At 34.2% G+C, this 19,495-nt stretch overlaps 1 pseudogene; it reads left to right on the top strand.

Annotated features, from left to right (window-relative positions):
• Positions 1-1,358: 1,358 nt before the first annotated feature.
• Positions 1,359-18,797, top strand: LOC114892163 (annotated as a pseudogene).
• Positions 18,798-19,495: the final 698 nt, after the last annotated feature.

The raw sequence follows: 19,495 nt of genomic DNA, 5'->3' as shown, positions 1-19,495 counted from the left end.
TATTCTCCCCTCCTCAGCAAAATTGCTGATCAAGTGTCAGGTTCCATTTGGATGGCTTAACAGCATATCTTGTCCATTTTTACAGCTCTGGAAAATGTCCCCAAATTAATTGTCTTCTCTCAGGTGGCAGCAATCAAGTGACAGTAATATCAAAAGTGTTTCCTATTAGAGCAATGCATTTAGATTCTCCAGCCTTCTCAGCCATACCATATACAAGGGATAATGAACAACCTGACAGTTAAATAGAAACCATTTTTGAGTTGTTATATAAACAGCAGGATGCAGTCTTATTACTTAATTGCCAGAATACAAGCTGATACAAAAAATCCAGCATTTTCTTCTTAATGTGGGGACTCCAGAAGAGTCTCCTTGGAATTGATTCCTTTATCTACTTACTTATATTAAAGCTTGACACTGTGAAATGAAAAAGCACACTTCTTATACTTAACCTGCTAACATGTTCCCTTTCCCCTTCCTAATACTACAGACATTAATTATCCATTTCTTTACTTGTAACTAAAGATTGGAAAAAAAAGAAACACTATGTACATAGTTTCATAGTTGCTAGTCCTTATGAAAAAGGAAGAAAATACGTTCTTGCTTTAAATAACATTTTCTGCATTTACACTAAATTAATCCCCCCTCTGAATTCAGGGTAAGGAACCAGGAGTAGATTGCCAGTGAATAACTTTTTAACAATTTAATAATTCCAGAGAGGTAATTACTTATATCAAATGTTCAAATTAACTTTTCTAAGAAAGATTATTCTCTTGTTCAAATCTCTTGCTGCTGTCTACTGGATGGTTGAATGATGCCAAACAAGCAAATAATTTCTTACATGTATGATCACTGTCAGATTTCTTGAGACTCTTTGTTTTTAACCTTACTCTATATTAGAACTTGAAACCACAGAAGGGTCAATTAACATGACCTATAGAGTCAGCTAGGTTTTATACTTTAAAGCATCATGCAATGCAATGAAATGAAAAGTAAAAAAGTCTCCAGTGATATATTTTGACTTTAGGATAACTAATTTACTTGGGAGAAAATGGCTGAATCTTTATTTTTTCTTTCTGTTTCTCAACTTTGTCAGGCTCCTCGTTCAAAGCCTATGTATATAAAATGGACACTTAGAAAATGCCACTACTTTTCATGTAACTCATGTTTTTATTATATTATTGTTTTGTTTCCTTTTATATTCAAAAAACCATATATAATATGAAGTAGAAAAGACAGAATTGATAATACCCAAAAGACATGGGGAATATGCAAAGATGACTAAACTAATAGCCCCAACAAAATAACAAACAAGCCTGGAAAAGACTGATGTATCATACAGAACTGAGTGTTCAGAAACCATGCAGGAAGAGACAAAAAGAACAATTACTGAGTATTCCAGTGTTAATCACTATGCTAGGAAATTTAAGTTTTTTGAAAAGGTATTCTACTCCTATGACAAAGGTTATCCTATTCCCAATTTACAGAGGAGAAAACTGGTTCAGCAAGGTAAAATGTTCAGTTAAGTAGTTTACAAATGGTAACCTGGGATTTATACTATTTCTACCTGGCTTTATCATCCAAGTACTCTATACCATCATATTTGCATACAAGATAGCGTATGGGAAGACAGGCTCCATTTCCCCATAATTAGCTAAAGAGAGGTGAAGGAGTTATCCATCTTCAAAGAAATCCAACAACATTTGTTAGTAATATGTGACAGAATAAAATTCTCTTACTTTCAAAAAACTCTTATTTTCGAACTTCAAAACCACAGGTTAGAATTTTAACTTAAATCTGCAGTAAAGATGCATATGTTAGAGATTACACAATGTCCCTTAATAACTTAAAGTTATAATTAAGTGAAGCTTGCCTTCTCTTTTCTGTGATACATCATCAATTTCTTTTTACTCCATAGATGTTCATTTTTTAAAGTTCTAATCTCTCTATTGTCATTGTGATTTTTCAATGTTTTAGAATTCTTTAAATTATGTAGCCCAACAAAAAATAGGATTACTAGAGTAATGCATGGCTTCTTATTATTTGTGAGTTATAATAATAAAATATTCCTAAGTTTAAGAGATGATTATATAGGGGATATAATATACACATGTATATATATAATTTTCCATAGCTGAAGTCAGTCTAATATGAAATCTAGTATTAGTATCTTGGGGTCTGTACAAAATAATGTAAATATTTCAATTCAGGTTATGTAGTTATAGTAAGCATTCAAGATAACAGAAAGGTAGCAAATGATCACAAGTTTGACAAAATGATGTGCATTTCTTGTATTTTTTTGTCTTTGGTTAGTCGCCTATAAAATTTCAGTACATAGAAAAGAGGATGCAATTTCACATCCATAACTTTGTTGTCAACAATTAGATATTTCATCTAAATGAAACAGATTTCTAAAAAGGATTTCTTCTTACGTGGGAAACAACAGTTATAGATTTCATTTTCTATTATAAATATCTGTACCAGATTTCCTCAACTATAATTATGTGTACTAAAAACCTGATAAAACATGGTTAGCCTACAACCAGGCAACCAGATGGCTCTTCTAATAAGTGCCACATTTTATAATAAACCTTGTTTTATTAGGAAGTACCTAGATTTGATAGCTTGATAATTTTATCCTATATTACTAATTATTTTTCTTTGAAAATAATAAATAAAATTTTGTTTGGAATAGCATGTAAACTATTCTCTTACTCTTTGTAATAACAAATCTCTTTCCATGCCAGTCTTTGGTTGATCTTGGAGAGTTTAGGATATTTCATTAAAGTTAGGATATCTTGATATCAATAAACAATTTGAACTGTGAAAGAATCACTTGCAAAATAAATATACCCTACAAGATAGCAAATAAACGGTTGCACTGATTTTTCTACTGCAGTGACCAGTTGTTTTCATGGAGGGAAATGGCATGGATCCAGCCTAAGTGAATAACTAAGCAATTGGAATCATACAAATGCATTTTCAAAGATAATTATCTCCATTTGAAGAATGATAACATACTTGATAACTGATAACTAACTCAGGTTCCCTACGTGAGACTATTGAAATTACTCTATAAACTGAATTGATCCACCAAATTAGCTAAACAACTTGTAAACTATTTTTTTTACAACTTTTTGTTTTAATATATCAATTTAGCAAGCTAATAATCTTGACATTGAGTACACAATCTTATGATATAATTTGTCTCTTTAAATTTTAAAAACTGATCTCTACACAGGTCAGATCCATTGTATGATGAAAATTTTGGTTCATATGAAGGAGAAATAGGTACTCTGTGCCAGAAGAGTCTACGTTTACGTTGTGTGAGCATGTGTGTGTGTGTGTATGTGTGTGTGCACGCACATTCACACATAAACATATCCTTGCTGATCTTAGAGAGGAATTAATAGATCTATTTGACCTAACAGCCTCCATACCATTAATACATATGTATGGAAAACCTTTATGGAGACAGTTAAAATTCTTGTTTCCCTGAGCATATTTGTTCAGTGACACTTACTTGAAAACAGTGAGCTCATCACTGCAATATCTGTCATCATTACAATATCAAGTTGCATAAACAGCTTATGATTTTAGGTTTTTTATTTCTAAGAAAGGGGTATATAATAAATTCTTTAAAAGTGCCAAATGTTAAAATATAAAATGAAGAAAAGTGAGCAATGAAGAAAACTGTTTATCAAACAGCATAATTATTTACTAATTATTCACTTTAAGCTTTCAAAATATGGTACAGTGTTTGTATTTGTAATAGCTCTTTCATTTTTCATATGAAAGCATATCCATAAATATTTGTCTAAGTAAAGACCTGCTCTGTGTACAAATGATTGTTGAAATTGAGTGCTTGGAAAAAGATCTTCAATGTTTTCACTGAGAAATAATGAAAACATATTTGATAAATAATTCATTTACACCTGCTGTGCATAATAATCACTCATGATGTTGGAGCTCTTTCTGAAATAGTTCTCCAAACAAGTTGTCCTTTGCACAGTGTTGTTTCCAGGAAAGAGACTAGAAGGTTCGTGATATTTCAGTAAGCATGCCAGTCTAGGAATTAATACAATAAAATTGCTCCCTGAAGCTTTGTGTAAATGATTTTATCTTAAATGTGCAAATGGCTTGGTCAAGGTTTAAATAAGAATTTTGTGAAAGGAGTACCATTATGCAGGTCCTAAATCAAGCTACACTTTTTACTTTCTTCAACTACTTACTGAAGTAGCCTATTAATGTACAGAATGTTTTAAAAGAGGTATGAAAGAATTATTAATATTATATGTCCATGCTTCCCAATGTGTGGTCTTCTAGGAAGCATCAACTAGGAACTTACTAGAAATGCAAATTCTCAGTCCATTCCCCAGATTTACGACTATATCAGAAACTCCAGGAGTGGGGCCCAGTGATCTTAGTTTAACAAATTCTGCAGGGAATTCTGGTGCTTGATCAAATTTGAGAACCCCCAGTTATGTTATGAGGATGCCATACTGGGGGGCAAACATTACTATACTGTTAGTACGTCATAAATGTTTAGCATGTCTTGAAGATTAAGAATTTATGAAACCAACAAAATACACCGTTTCCATTCTCACCTGAATGTGAAAAATATTTTTTGAAACTTTTACTTTCAATTTATATTTAAATAATTTTCTTATAAGCATACTCTAAGCCTGTTCATCTCCCATTTCCAAAATTTGTTTTGTATTTCATATTTCATATTCTATAGCTTAAGAATATATATTTTAAGAAGGTTCTAAGGAGGTACCAATACATGCCATTTTTCACAGTACAAAAAGAACATCTTTTTTTTGTTTGTTTCCTTTTGTGTGCAGGCATTAAGTGTGTAATATAATTCTTTCATACTAATCATAATCATAATATTGATATTGGTAAAAGGAGCTCAACCTTTAAGATTTATTGTACTGGGGGGTTTAATAAATAGAATCATGACTCATAAACAGAAAGCAATGAGATTTTGGGGTGAAATAAACTGAGAAAAAATGTAATAAAATGTGAACAAATTCAAATAAAGGGATAAAGCTATTATCCCTTTTTTCTGATCCTTGACGTTGAACAGTTATTCATTAGTTTGGAATCTATATTTCCCCAGCCATTTACTTAGTTGAAGTGATTTCTTCCCACCCAAACATGCTTTCCCATACTCTAATGCCACTGCTCAAATAACTTAGAAATTTCTTCTCTAACAATGTGTTCTCAACAAATATTAGGATGAATAAATGAAAGAGGTTGCCCTAAAACCTACATAAGGAGGCAAAAGATCTGTACTCAGAAAAGTATAAAATATTGATGAAAGAAATAAAAGATGATACAAACAGATGGAGAGATATACCATGTTCTTGGATTGGAAGAATCAATATTGTGAAAATAACTATATTACCCAAAGCAATCTACAGATTCAATGCAAGCTCTATCATATTACCAATGACATTTTTCACAGAATTAGAATAAAAAATTTTACAGTTTGTATGGAAACACAAAAGACCCTAAATAGCCAAAGCAATCTTGAGGAAAAAACAAAAAAAAAAAAAACAAAAACAGAGCTGGAAGAGTCAGGCTCCCTGACTTCAGACTATACTACAAAGCTACAGTAATCAAGACCATATGGTACTGGCACAAAAACAGAAATACAGATCAATGGTACAGGATAGAAAGCCCAGAGATAAGCCCATGCACATATGGTCACCTAATCTATGACAAAGGAGGCAAGAATATACAGTGGAAAAAAGACACCTTCTTCCATAAGTGGTGCTGGGAAAATGACAGCTACATGTAAAAGAATGAAATTAGAACACTACCTAACACCATACACAAAACTAAACTCAAAATGGATTAAAGACCTAAATGTTAATGCCAGGCTCTATAAAACTCTTACAGGAAAACATAGGAAGAACACTCTTTGACATAAATCACAGCAAGATCTTTTTTTACCCGTAATGAAAATAAAAACAAAAATAAGCAAATGGGATCTAATTAAGCTTAAAAGTTTTTGCACAGCAAAGGAAACCATAAACAAGTCAAAAAAATAACCCTCAGAATGGGAGAAAATAAACCCTTTGTCAGTTGCAAATGAAGCAACTGACAAAGGGTTAATCTCCAAAATATACAAACAGCTCAGGCAGCTCAATATAAAAAAAAAAAAAAAAAAAAAAAAAAAAATGGGCAGAGGCCTAAATAGACATTTCTCCGAAGAAGACATACAGATGGCCAAGAGGCACATGAAAAGATGCTCAACATCACTAATTATTAGAGAAATGCAAATCAAAACTACAATGAGGTATCACCTCACACTGGTCAGAATGGCCATCATTAAAAAATCTATAAGCAATCAATGCTGAAATGAGAAAAAGGAGAAAATGGAGAAAAGGGAACCCTCTTGCACTGTTGGTGGGGATGTAAATAGATACAGCCACTATGGAGAAAAGTATGGAAGTTCCTTAAGAAACTAAAAGTAGAGCTACCATGTGACTCAGCAATCCCACTACTGGGCATATATCCCGAGAAAACCATAATTCAGAAAGACACATGTACCCCAATGTTCAATGCAGCACTATTTACGATAGCCAGGACATGGAAGCAACCTAAATGTTCATCGACAGAGGAATGGATAAAGAAGATGTGGTATACCTATACAATGGAATATTACTCAGCCATTAAAAACGAACGAAATTGGGTCATTTGTAGAGATGTGGATGGACCCAGAGTCTGTCATACAGAGTGAAGTAAGTTCGAAAGAGAAAAACAAACATCATGTATTAAGACATATATGTGGAATCTAGAAAAATGGTACAGATGAACTTATTTGCAGGGCAGGAATAGAGACGTAGACATAGAGAACAGAAGGGTGGACACAGTGGGGGGAAAAGGAGAGTGGGATGAACTGGAAGATTAGGATGGACATATATACACTACCATGTATAAAACAGGTAGCTAGTGGGAACCTGCTGTATAACACAGGGAGCTCAGCTCAATGCTCTGTGACGACCTAGAGGGGTGGGATGGGGGTGGGTGGGAGATCAAAGAGGGAGGGGATATATGTATACATATACCTGATTCACTTTGCTGTACAGCAGAAGCTAACAAAACATTGTAAAGCAATTATACTCCAACTAAGAAAAAAGAACAAAAAAGAGGTTGCCCTATCAATCACCAAGTTCTGGAATGTCTTTATAGAAACAGTGTTAATATGAACCGAGTGTTTACTACAGCTATCTAGGGTATAAATACTGACTTGGTAGCTACTAGTAATAGATGGTAATTAAAATCATGGAGTGACTGAGACTCAGGGAAAGTAGAGGTAGCAGGCAGAAGTCTAGGACAAAATTCAGGTATTCATAAGTCAATAAAAAAGAAGAAAAAATAATAAAATCAGAAAAATACATGAATAATAAAAACTATATTAAAGGTGATTGGATTATTGCACAAATTATTGTTTCATTGCTGTAAGAGTGGCACAAAGAAACAAAAAGCGAAGAAAATGAGTCTCCAAAATTAAAAACAACGTAAACAGGAATTTGAGAAAAGGGAGAGCAAAATGTTGAGCAGAAACTAAACAGCAATTGTTATTTTTATATAGGAAGTCATTTCAGAATTTTATAACCGTAAAAGATAAAACAGAGAATATCTTCATGGAAGCATGAGAACTACACTGAGAAAAGTGGAGCCTGAATTTAAGAGTGATGCAGTATCTAAAAGGCTGATATTGTAGGGTTGACCACATCAGGTATATTTTGCCATTAATTCCAGTATACCTTCTAATATCTTTATTGGACTTAATAGGCAAATACTTCAAATATGCTTGCTATATAAAATTTAAATATATTCCTCCCTAATCACTGAGATTTGAAACAGATGTTCTGCTAAAACCACAATTTTAAGACTTTTAACAACTGCAGGCAACATATAATTTTATTTGATCTTAAAAATCCATGTATTTCTTTTGGCAACAGGGCCTTTTTATTGTAAGTGTTGCTAACAAGCAGTGAAACTTTCTCAATTAGTTTAGAAAGTAATTTAATCACCACCATCCCATCCATGGCACAGTCTTAGTGATCAAATAAGCACTGGTCACGAAAGTCAATTAATCCCACTTCTGAAAGCTCTTTTAGCAGGTACATTAGAGATGCATTAGAGATGGCCACTTGGAGAGACCATGTAGGAGATTCGCATCCAACTGTGCAAAGATAACTCCTGACAGAATGTAAAGCTGAAAGCTGCCTTCACAAATTTAGTTTCTCTGGTTTTTTGTTTGTTGGTCTGGTTTTGTTTGGTTTTTAGTTTGTTCTGTCCAGAGCAGCAGTGCTGAGAAAGCCGCTTCTGTGACTTTTGGTTTCTGCAGAACTGCACACCTGATTGACATGTCTTGATTCTAGTAATTTGCCTTAGTGCATTATGTTGGCACTCATGGAGGTAACCACGACCATAGCTCTGGTTTGTTAGTACATGCAGTTTTTCCAGATTATCCCTACCCCAACAATCTGTTAGGTGTTTCTGAAAGAAGATGCTGAAATAGAAATATTTTCTTTAACCCTTTTTATTGTAAAATATCTTACAAAAGTATATAACAAAATTTTATCACAAATACTTGTGTAGTCATCATCCAGATTAACAAATAGAGCATTGCTAACAACCTAGCAATATAATCCCATACTCCCTCCCAGCTATCCACTCCCAACTTCTAAAAGATAACTGAGTTTCATGGCAATCACTTTATATTTCTTTATATTTTGTACAAATCAAGCTTAAAAGCCTAAAACCAGTTTGTTTTATTTTTTGAAATATGTATAAATGATATCATAGTTTTTTATGTCTGGTGTCATTCAACCAATATTATATTTGTAAGATTTAGCCGTACTGTTCAGTGTATCTATAGGTCTTTCATTTTCATTAATTTATAGTACTCCATTATTTGCACATATGACAATTTCATTTACGCAAATATCCTACATAACGTTGCTATGAATATTCTTGTACATGTCTCTTGTACATATTTTTCTTTGCTACATATCTAGGGGCATAACTAGTGGGAAGTGGAGTATGTAAACATTCACATTTAGGAGAGAGGGCCAAATTGATTTCCCAAGTTACTCTCCCTTCTGCAATGTAAGAGAGCTCCCAGTGTTCTACACCTTTGCCCACACTTGGAGTTGCCAGTCTTTTAAATGTTAATCATTCCAATCTAGAAAAATGGTATAGATGATCTTATTTGCAAAGCAGAAACAGAGACACAAACATAGAGAACAAATGTATGGATCCCAAGGGGGAAGGGGGGTGTGGGAAAAATTGGAAGATTGGGATTGACACATACATACTATCAATACTATGTATAAAATAGGCAACTATTGAGAACATACTGTATAGCACAGGGAACTCTACTTGTTGCACTGTGGTGATCTAAATGGGAAGGAAATCCAAAAAAGAGGGGATATATGCATATGTACAGCTGATTCATTTCGCTGTACAGCAGAAACTAACACAACATTGTAAAGCAACTATACTCCAATAAAAATTAAAAAGTAAATAATTTTTTTTAACCATTCCAATGGATACATAGTGGTCTCTCATCAGGTTTTATTTTCCATTTCCTTGAATGCCAATAAGATTGAGAACTTTTTCAGACTTTTATTTGACACTTGGATATCTTATTGAAGCCTCCTTCCCGTCTTTCTTACAGGTTCCTTTGGGTTTTTTTTCTTATTAATTAGTAGGAGTTCTTTACATATTCTGGACACTAGTCCTTTACCCATTTATGTATTGTAAGTAAATTCTCCCACTCTGTGAACTGCTTCCTTTTCTCTTACAGGCATCTTTTGAAAATAAGTTCTGATATCTAATGTCCAATTTACCAATATTTTCTTTTATGGTTAACATTTTGTGTGTCTTATTTAAGAAATATTGCCCCACTCCATTTTAAAGGTATTCTTCTATATTATCTTTCAGAAGTTTTGTATTTCCCACCTAAATTTATAATCTCCTGGAATTCATTTTCAATATATGGTGTGAGGTAGCCGTCAAGTTGCACTATTTTCCATCAGGATCTACCATCATTTGCTGAAGACACTTTGATTTCCTGTTGCTCTACATTACAACTTACATTTGAATTGTGCCCGTATATGTACAAATCTACTTATTTGCTGTAGTATTTTATGTTCGAATGATTATCTATTCTTGCACAAATGACACGTCTCCTTTACTGCAATGTGATATCAATCTTGATATCGGATGGAACACGTCCTCCCCTTTGCTCATCTTCTTCAAGGCAGAGTATAATGGCTATTAGCATTCTGCATTTTCATATCAATTTTAGTTTCGGCCCATCATGTTCCATAAAACTCCTACTGGGATTGTGATGGGGATTGCTGTGAATCTAAAGGTGAATTTAGGGAAAGTTAGCATCTTTACAATAATGACTGTTTCACTCCATAAACATGATAGACACATGAGTATACTTATATTTCCTTTAAATTCTCTCAGTAATATTTTGTAGTCTCTTCCAGAGCCATACTGCACCTTGCTAGATTTATTATTTGATATGTTTTATGTTATTTTAAACGACATTGTTTAAGAATTTTATTTTCTTTGGAATTGAGTTTTGTGCTTTAACTTGCATCCAGAAACCTTGCTAAAGTAGTTTATTGATTTTAATACTTTATTTGTATTTTTTTGTTTCTATCTATACATTATCATATGTGAATAATGAGGATTCCTTTTAAACTACATTCCTTTTGTTTCTTTTGGTTTACTATGCTGTTAATGTCTCCAATAAAATGTTGAAGACTGGTGACAGCAGCCACCTATGTCTCTATTTTAAGTGGACAACTTTAAAAATTTCAATATCAAGCACTATTTTTGCTACAGCACATTTTTTTGGTGTATTCATTTATTAGACTGAGAATATTCCTTTTATTCTTGGTTTTCTAACATTTTTAAAAATAATGACTAAATATTAAATGTTATCAACTCTCTTTTGCAACATTTTTGAGATGATGTTATAATTTTTATTTTCCTGTTAGTATGTTTCATTAATAGATTTTCCAATATTAAACTAACCTCACATAAGACCAAATAAGACCTAACTGGTTGTGATGCATTAACCTTTTTTATAATTTCCTGAATTAAGTTTGATAATATTTCTATTAGAATTTGGAATTCTATATTCATACTTAAGATAGGCATAAAAATGTCCTTTCTGGAAGTAGTCCATCCTTATAACATGAATTGGGAAGCATTTGTGCTGTGGCTTTTTTTTTTCCCCTAGAGGTTTTTGAGCAAAATTGAATTATTTATTGCTTAAATATTTGGAAGTGTTCACCAAATGAAAGCATCTACACCTAGATTTTTGTTTTGCATTGCTTTGTAATGTTTTCCTTAAATTTGAAAAAAAATTTTTTTGTAGAAAGGCTTTTAACTAGTGATTAAATTTAGGTAGTATTCATAAGATTGCTCAAATTTCTATTTCTCCTGTGTCTGCTATATTGTTATATTATTGATTTCAAGATTATTCATTACATCCTCAACTTTTTAATGTTTCTGAGAATTTTTCTATTAAAATTTTATTTCTTTAAATTAATTTATTTTATTTTATTTATTTTTGGCTGCACTGGGTCTTCGTTGCTGCACGCGGGCTTTATCTAGTTGCGGCGAGTGGGGGCTACTCTTCACTGCCGTGCACAGGCCTCTCATTGCGGTGGCCTCTGTTGTTGTGGAGCACAGGCTCTAGGCACGCGGGCTCAGTAGTTGTGGTTTGCAGGCTCTAGAGCGTGGGCTCAGTAGTTGCGGTGCACGGGCTTAGTTGCTCCGCGGCATGTGGGATCTTCTGGGATCAGGGCTCAAACCTGTGTCCCCTGCCCTGGTAGGCGGATTCTTAACCACTGCACCACCAGGGAAGCCCTAAAATTTTATTTTTTAAAGCAGTTTAGGTTCACAGTAAAGTTGAGAAGATACAGAGATTTCTCACATACTCTCTGCCCTCACACATGCATAGCCTCTCCCTTTATCAACATCCCACACCAGTGTGGTACATTTGTTACAACACATCATAATCCCCCAAAGTCCACAGCTTACATTAGGGTTCACTCTTGGTGTTCTATATTATATGGGTTTGGACAATGTATAATAATTGTATCCATCATTATAGGATCATAGAGACTATTTACACTGCCCTAAAAATTCTCAGTCCTCCACCACTCTGCCCTTCACCTACTCTCCTAATCTCTGGCAACCACAGACTTTTTACTCTCTCCACAGTTTTGTCTTTTCCAGAATGTTAGTTGGAATCTCTAAGCATAATATTCTTGAAATTGGTCTTTTTCTCTTTCTATCTCTGTCTCTCTCTTTCCCTTAACACACCAGGGTTTGTCAGTTTTACTGATCTTTTGATTGTTCTTTATTCTTTATATTTTATTAACTCTATTTTTGTCTTATTTTAATTCTCCTATTTTTAGAAAACATACAAATTACTGCTATATAAATTCTTAATAAGGATGCTTGGTTCACTGATACCGTCTACCTTCTTTTCAAATATATGCAGTGAAAGCCAAAAATTCTCTCTAAGTGAAGATTTTTCTGCCTCCCACAAGTTTTGACATGTTATTTTTATTATCATTGAGGTTAAAACCTGTTCTAGTCTATATTATGATTTTCCCTTTGATGTTTGAGTTATTTAAAAGTATTTTCCTTAGTTGCCAAACACACTGGGGCTTTCTATTTAACTTTATAACTTATTTTTATATAAAATAATTTGTGGCTAAGGCATTTTTTTTTTATGATTTCCATTTCTTGGCCTTAAGACTTGCTTAATGACCCAGTTTTTTTTTTACAATTTTTGTAAATGTGTGTGCTGAAAGGAATGTTTGTTTCTGCATTTGTTGGGTGTAACGTTCTATACATTATATCCACTATGTTAAGTTTGCTGTTTTTCAAATATTTTATAGCTTGATTGATTTTTGATCTGCTTTTTCTATCAGTTACTGTAGGAGTATAATAAAATTTCCCACTATCTTTGTGGACTTGCTTTTTCTGCTATAGTTCTGAAAATTTTCCTTTTTATATCTTCTTGAATACTAAATAATGTATACAATTTTAGACATATTATAACTCCTTGGTGAATTAAAATTATTATGGAGTGCCTATCTTTATTCTTTTTACCTTTAATTATAGTATTCCTACCATTAATATAACTCTTAGAATTTTTTTAAAGTATCTGTATGAACTACCTTTTTTTCCCTCTTCTTTTGATATATCTGTCATTTTTTAACAACTTTATTGAGAAATAGTTTAAATATACAACTCATCAATTCAAATTGTATGTCTTTATATTTTTGATACATTACTCTAGACTTTATTTTATGTAATCTGAAAATCTTTGTTTTAATTGAAACATTTAATCCATATATATACATATATATTCATATATTTGACTTTAAATATACTACGCTTTTCAATATTCTCTATGCCATTTGTTCTGTTTTCTTATTTTCCTTCTCTCAACTTTTTTGCTTGAATGTTTTTATTATTCAATTTCACCCTCTTTTTGTTCTAAAATTATAAACTCTTTTAACTCAATGTGCCTAACCCATATTATTTTAAGTTGTGCTAAACCCCATAAGATATCATTATTTTTGTTTAATGAAGTCAAATTCATCTAGATATTCCTAAATATTTCCCCCTTCCTGGTATTCTTATTTCCTTATAATTTCCTGCTGTCATTGAAGACAAGTTTCCTTCTCCTGAAGAACCCCTTTAGTGTTTCTTTTCCTGTGCATCTTCCTATAATAAATTCTCTCATTTCTTGTTTTTCTGAAAACATCTTTAATTTGACTATGTTTTTGAATTACAGTTTGCTGAGTATAAAATTATGTTAATATCTGTATTCTTTCATCATTTAAAGATGCCATTCCACTGTATTCTGGTTTCCATCATTTCTACTGAAAACCCAATTGTTAATCTTATTGTTCTTTGAAACATAACATGTCTTTAATCTCTGGTTGCTTTTAACTCTGGCTCTTTATATTTTTATCTCAGCAGTTTTTAAATACAGAACTGAGTTTCAATTTATTTTTATCATGATTGGGTTTTGTAGTGCTCTCGATTCTGTGACTTGATAACTTGATGCCTTTTTCCAGTTTCATTCAGTTCTTAGCCATCTTCTCTTCAGATACTGCTTCTGCCCCACTTCCTATCTAATTTTCCTTGGATTAAAATTTCAGAAAGTTAGGCCTGCTTTCTGTGTGATACATGTCACATTCCATTATTCTGTAATTTTCATTTTTTACTTCTCTGTCCTTTATTCTGAATATTTACCTCTAAGCTATCCTCTTTTGATTACTTCTCTTTTCAACTGTGTCTAGTATGGGTTAAACTCATCAACTGGTTTCTTAATTTCAATTTACTGAAATCCAGTATTTCCATTTGGTATTTTAAATTTCCCAGTCTTCTGTAAATACTCAATATTTGCTTTAACTTTTGACAGAGTGAGATCATTATTTCAAAATCTGTGTCTAATAACTTTACCATTTGGAACTTAGTGGGTATGTTTCTATCTTCTACTGCTTTTATTGCTTTTCTTCATGATGTGTTCTCTATTCCTGTTCTTGATGATTTTTCCACTGGGTGCCAGTTTTTTTTCTTTTTTTAATGCTTATAGATCATTTGACTTTTTAGATGATAATATCTTACTCCAGAGAGTATTAATATTTCCTCTGCCAGGTCTCTAGAGAGACTAACAATAAGATTACCTCAACCCAATTCCAGGTATGAGAGAATAAAAAAAACTGAGCTGCTATCCCTGCAGGGTACTACTACATTCAGTTTTTCCATATCCCTATGAGGCCACCCTGGACACCTATCCCTTTCCTCTGAACCCAAAGAAGCTGTCAAAAGAATTGCTCAACCCTTTATCAACCCATTCAGGAACTGAGAAACACCCATAGGGGAAAACACATTCTGCCTATAAATTTCCCCTTGATAGTTCCCTATTAATTCTGGTGCTGTCTATAACATTTCTCCATTTTCTGTTATCTAGTTGTCCTCCGCAGAAAAGCTTGATCTGAATTACCTACTCTACCTTTACTAGAAGCTCCACTGCACTGTTTTTTTTTCTTCTAGATTATGACACTCACATGGTTCCAAACAGAACCGTAAGAGAGGCAATAAGAAAATGCAGGTGTTGGGCTTCCCTGGTGGCGCAGTGGTTGAGAGTCTGCCTGCCAATGCAGGGGACACGGTTTTGTGCCCCGGTCTGGGAAGATCCCACATGCCGCGGAGCAGCTGGGCCCGTGAGCCATGGCCGCTGAGCCTGTGCGTCCGGAGCCTGTGCTCTGCAACGGGAGAGGCCACAACAGTGAGAGGCCCGCGTACCGCAAAAAAAAAAAAAAAAAAAAAGAAAATGCAGGTGTTAAAAAAAACTGCAAAGAATGTTGCTGTGGAAAAAGAAAACTTTTCAGTTGAGACTATTATCCTCATTTGAATCAAACTACTCTTTTCTCAGGCAAAATATCCAAATATCAAAAATTGGAATATAAATAAGATTTCTGGTGAACTCCAAAGTTTTCATATTTTCTCTTACTAAATTTTATATTAAAAATGAGTTTATTATAACAAAAATATCAAAACTGCATTATAAAAATATTTATCAAAATTTTGAATTATAATAAAAATGTAAAAACAACTAACTTTAAATACATTTACATAGAATATATTTATACATTTTTCATATTAAACTATCCTCAAATGATTTGTATTATAATATTTGAGAGTTTTAATTTTATACTTGTGTTTTGAGACCAAAAGAGAAGTACATATATGGAGGATCTAAACTGGGAATTAAAAAAAAAAAAAATCCAGTGATCTTGAAAAGCAGTAGGTGCTATGCAGAGTAGCAGGAAATTGGGAGGCAAAAATAAGTGGAGGAAGAGACAGAGAAGGGTTCAGGAGTCAAAAATATGATCTTTACAAAAACATAGGGCCACAAAAGAAAAAAAGTGTTTAAAAATATTCAAAGTTAATATAGCATTTCCACTCTCTGCTGTGTATTATCCAACACCTCCAAGTAGTTCTCCAATTTACAGTGAACCTTGAGTGGGTGGGCCACAAATTTAGCTCAATTCTGACTCTATCTACCTGAAGATATGTCAGATCCCACAAGTGAAGCCTCAGTCCTACAAGACTGCCCCCAGTTCAGATGCCAATCACAAGCTCAGATTGTTACCTGTGCTTCTGACAAGCTATGCTAACTCTTTTTTTTTTTTTTTCCTGCGGTATGCGGGCCTCTCACTGTTGTGGCCTCTCCCTTTGCGGAGCACAGGCTCCGGACGCGTTGGCTCAGCGGCCATGGCTCACAGGCCCAGCCGCTCCACGGCATGTGGGATCTTCCCGAGCCGGGGCATGAACCCGTGTCCCCAGCATTGGCAGGCGGACTCTCAACCACTGCGCCACCAGGGAAGCCCTCTGACAAGCTATGAATTGAAGGTTCCTATTAGCTCCTCATGGGCTCTATTATTTCTCTAAAGCAGCTCCCAGAACTCAGGAAACCAGTTTACTAAACAAATTACTGCCTCATTACAAAGGACATTAAAGGATATAAATGAGCAGGCAAATTAAAAGAGGCATACACCTCGTTTTACTGCCCTCTCCTTTACTGCACTTCACAGATATTGCAGTTTTTACAAATTAAAGTGTTGTGGCCACCCTGCATTGAGTAAGTCTATGGAGCCATTTTTCCAACAGCATTTGTTTTCTTCATATCTTTGTGTCACATTTTGTTAATTCTCACAATATTTCACACTTTTTCACTATTATTATATTTGTTATGGTGATCTGTGATCAGTGATCTTTTATGTTTCTTTTGTTATTGTTTTGAGGTGCCACAAACCATGCCCACGTAAGACCATGAACTTAATAACGTGTGTGTTCTGATGACTGCTCTATCAACCGACTGCCATCCTCTCCTTGGGCCTCCCTAATCCCTGAGACACAACAATATCAAAATTAGGACATTTAATAACTCTGCAGTGGCCTGCAAGTGTTCACGTGAAAGGAAGAGTCGCATGTCTCTCACTTCAAATCAAAAGCTAGAAATGATTAAGCTTACTGAGTAAGGCCTATCGAACGTTGAGATAAGCCAATGCTAGGCCTGCTGCACCAAACACTTAGCCAAGATGTGAATACAAGAGACAAGTTCCTGAAGGAATTAACAGTGCTACTCCAGTGAACACATGAATGATAAGAAAGAAAAACGGCCTTATTGCTGACAACGAGAAAGTTTTAGTGGTCTGGATAGATCTAACCAGCCACGACATTCCCTTAAGACAAAGCCTGATCCAGAGAAAGGCCCTCTCTTCAGTTCCATGAAAGCTGAGAAAGGTAAGGAAGCTGCAGAAGAGAAGTCTGAAGCTAGCAGAGGCTGGTTCATGAGGTTTAAGGAAAGAAGCCATTTCCCTAACATAAAAGCGCAAGATAAAGCCTCAAGTGCTGATATAAAAGCTGCATCAAGTTATCCAGAAGATCTAGGTAAGAAAATTCATGAAGGTGGCTACACCAGACAACAGATTTTCAATGTAGGCAAAACAGCCTAATATTGGAGGAAGATGCCATCTGGGACTTACATAGCTAGAGAGGAGAAGTCAACACCTGGCTTCAAAACATCAAAGAACAGGCTCTCTTGTTAGGTGCTAATGCAGCTGGTGAACTTAAGTTGAAGCCAATGCTCATTGACCATTCTGAAAATCCTAGCACCCTTAAGAATTATGTTAAATTTACTCTGCCTGTGCTCTATAAATGGAACAACAAAGCCTGGATGACTGCACATCTGTTGATAACATGTGGTTTACTGAGTATTTTAAGCCCACTCTTGAGACCTATTGTCAGAAAAAAAAGTTCCTTTCAAAATATTACTGCTCACTGACAATACACCTGGTCACCCAAGAGCTTTGATGGAGATGTACAATGAGATTAATGTTGTTTTCATGCCTGGTAATACAACATACATTCTGCAGCCCATGGATCAAGAGTAATTTTGACTTTCAAGTCTTATTATGAAAGAAATACATTTCATAAGGCTATAGCTGCCACAGATAATGATTTCTCTGATGGATCTGGGCAAATTCAATTAAAAATCTTCTGGAAAGGATTCACCATTCTTGATGCCAAATAACATTTTTGATTCATGAGAAGAGGTCAAAATATCAACATTAACAGAAGTTTGGAAGAAGCTGATTCCAACCCTCACAGACATCTTGGAGTGGCTAAAAACTTCAGGGGTGGAAGTAATTGCAGATGTGGTGAAAACAGCAAGAGAACCAGAATTAGAAATGGAGTCTAAAGATATGACTGAATTGCTGCAATCTGATGATGAAACTTTAATGGATAAGGAGTTGCTCCTTATGGATGAGCAAAGAAAGTGATTTCTTGAAATAGAATCTATTCCTGATATTATGCTGTTAAGACTATTGAAATGACAAAGGATTTATAATATTACACTAACTTAATTGATAAGGCAACAGCAGTTTGAGAGGACTGACTCAATTTTTTTAAGAAGTTCTACTGTGGATAAAATGCTATCAAATAGCATTGCATGCGACAGAGAAATTATTTATGAAGGAAGAGTCAATAGATACAGCAAACTTCATTTTTGTCTTATTTTAAGAAACTGTCACAGCTACCCCAACCTTCATCAATCACCACCTTCATCAGTCAATCCATCAACAATAAGGGAAGACCCTCCATCAGCAAAAAGATCACTTTTCACTGAAGGCTCAGATGATGGTTAGCATTTTTTAACAATAAAGTTTTTTTAACTAAGGCATATACATTGTTTTCTTTAGAAATAATGTTATTGCACACTTAGTAGACTATAGTACAGGGTAAATGTAATTTTAAATGTACTGAGAAACCAAAAAATTTGTGTGACTCACTCTATTGTGAGATTCACTTTATTGCAGTGGTCTGGAACCAAACTTGCAACATCTCAGAGATATGCCTGTACATAGTGCAAGGTCTGGAAGGGTCCTGAATACTAGAGCTTCTGTCCCAGCCCATGGATGCATTCTGGTTCAGTAATTAGAGTTCTGGAAGCTCATCAAACCCTGTCCTTTTGAGTTTTTATGGAGTCTTCATTACAGGGGCATGGCTGATTAAATCACTGGCCATTGGTGATTGACCTCAACCTCCAGGCCCTCTTCCCTCCCTGGATTGGTTCCCCTGGCAACCAGTCCCTCCTTAGGGGCTTTCTAAAAGTTACCTCATTAACATAACCTCAGACTTGGTTAAAAGGGACTTGTTATGAATAATAAAATGTACTCTTTTCACCCTTATTGCTCTTTATTATTTATGAAATTCCAAGGGTTTTAGGAACTTAGCAATAGAAAGGGACTAAAACCAAATATATATTTATTATAAATCATAATGTCAAAAAAAATCATAATGTCACATACACAAAAACAAAAAGTTTGTGAAAACTAGAAGATGA

Source organism: Monodon monoceros, unplaced genomic scaffold (genome assembly GCF_005190385.1).
Source record: "Monodon monoceros isolate NGI ecotype Baffin Bay Population unplaced genomic scaffold, NGI_Narwhal_1 Super_Scaffold_12, whole genome shotgun sequence".
Lineage (NCBI taxonomy): Eukaryota > Metazoa > Chordata > Mammalia > Artiodactyla > Monodontidae > Monodon > Monodon monoceros.
Note: the sequence above shows the minus strand (reverse complement) of the source record. Positions and strands in the feature narration are given on the sequence as shown.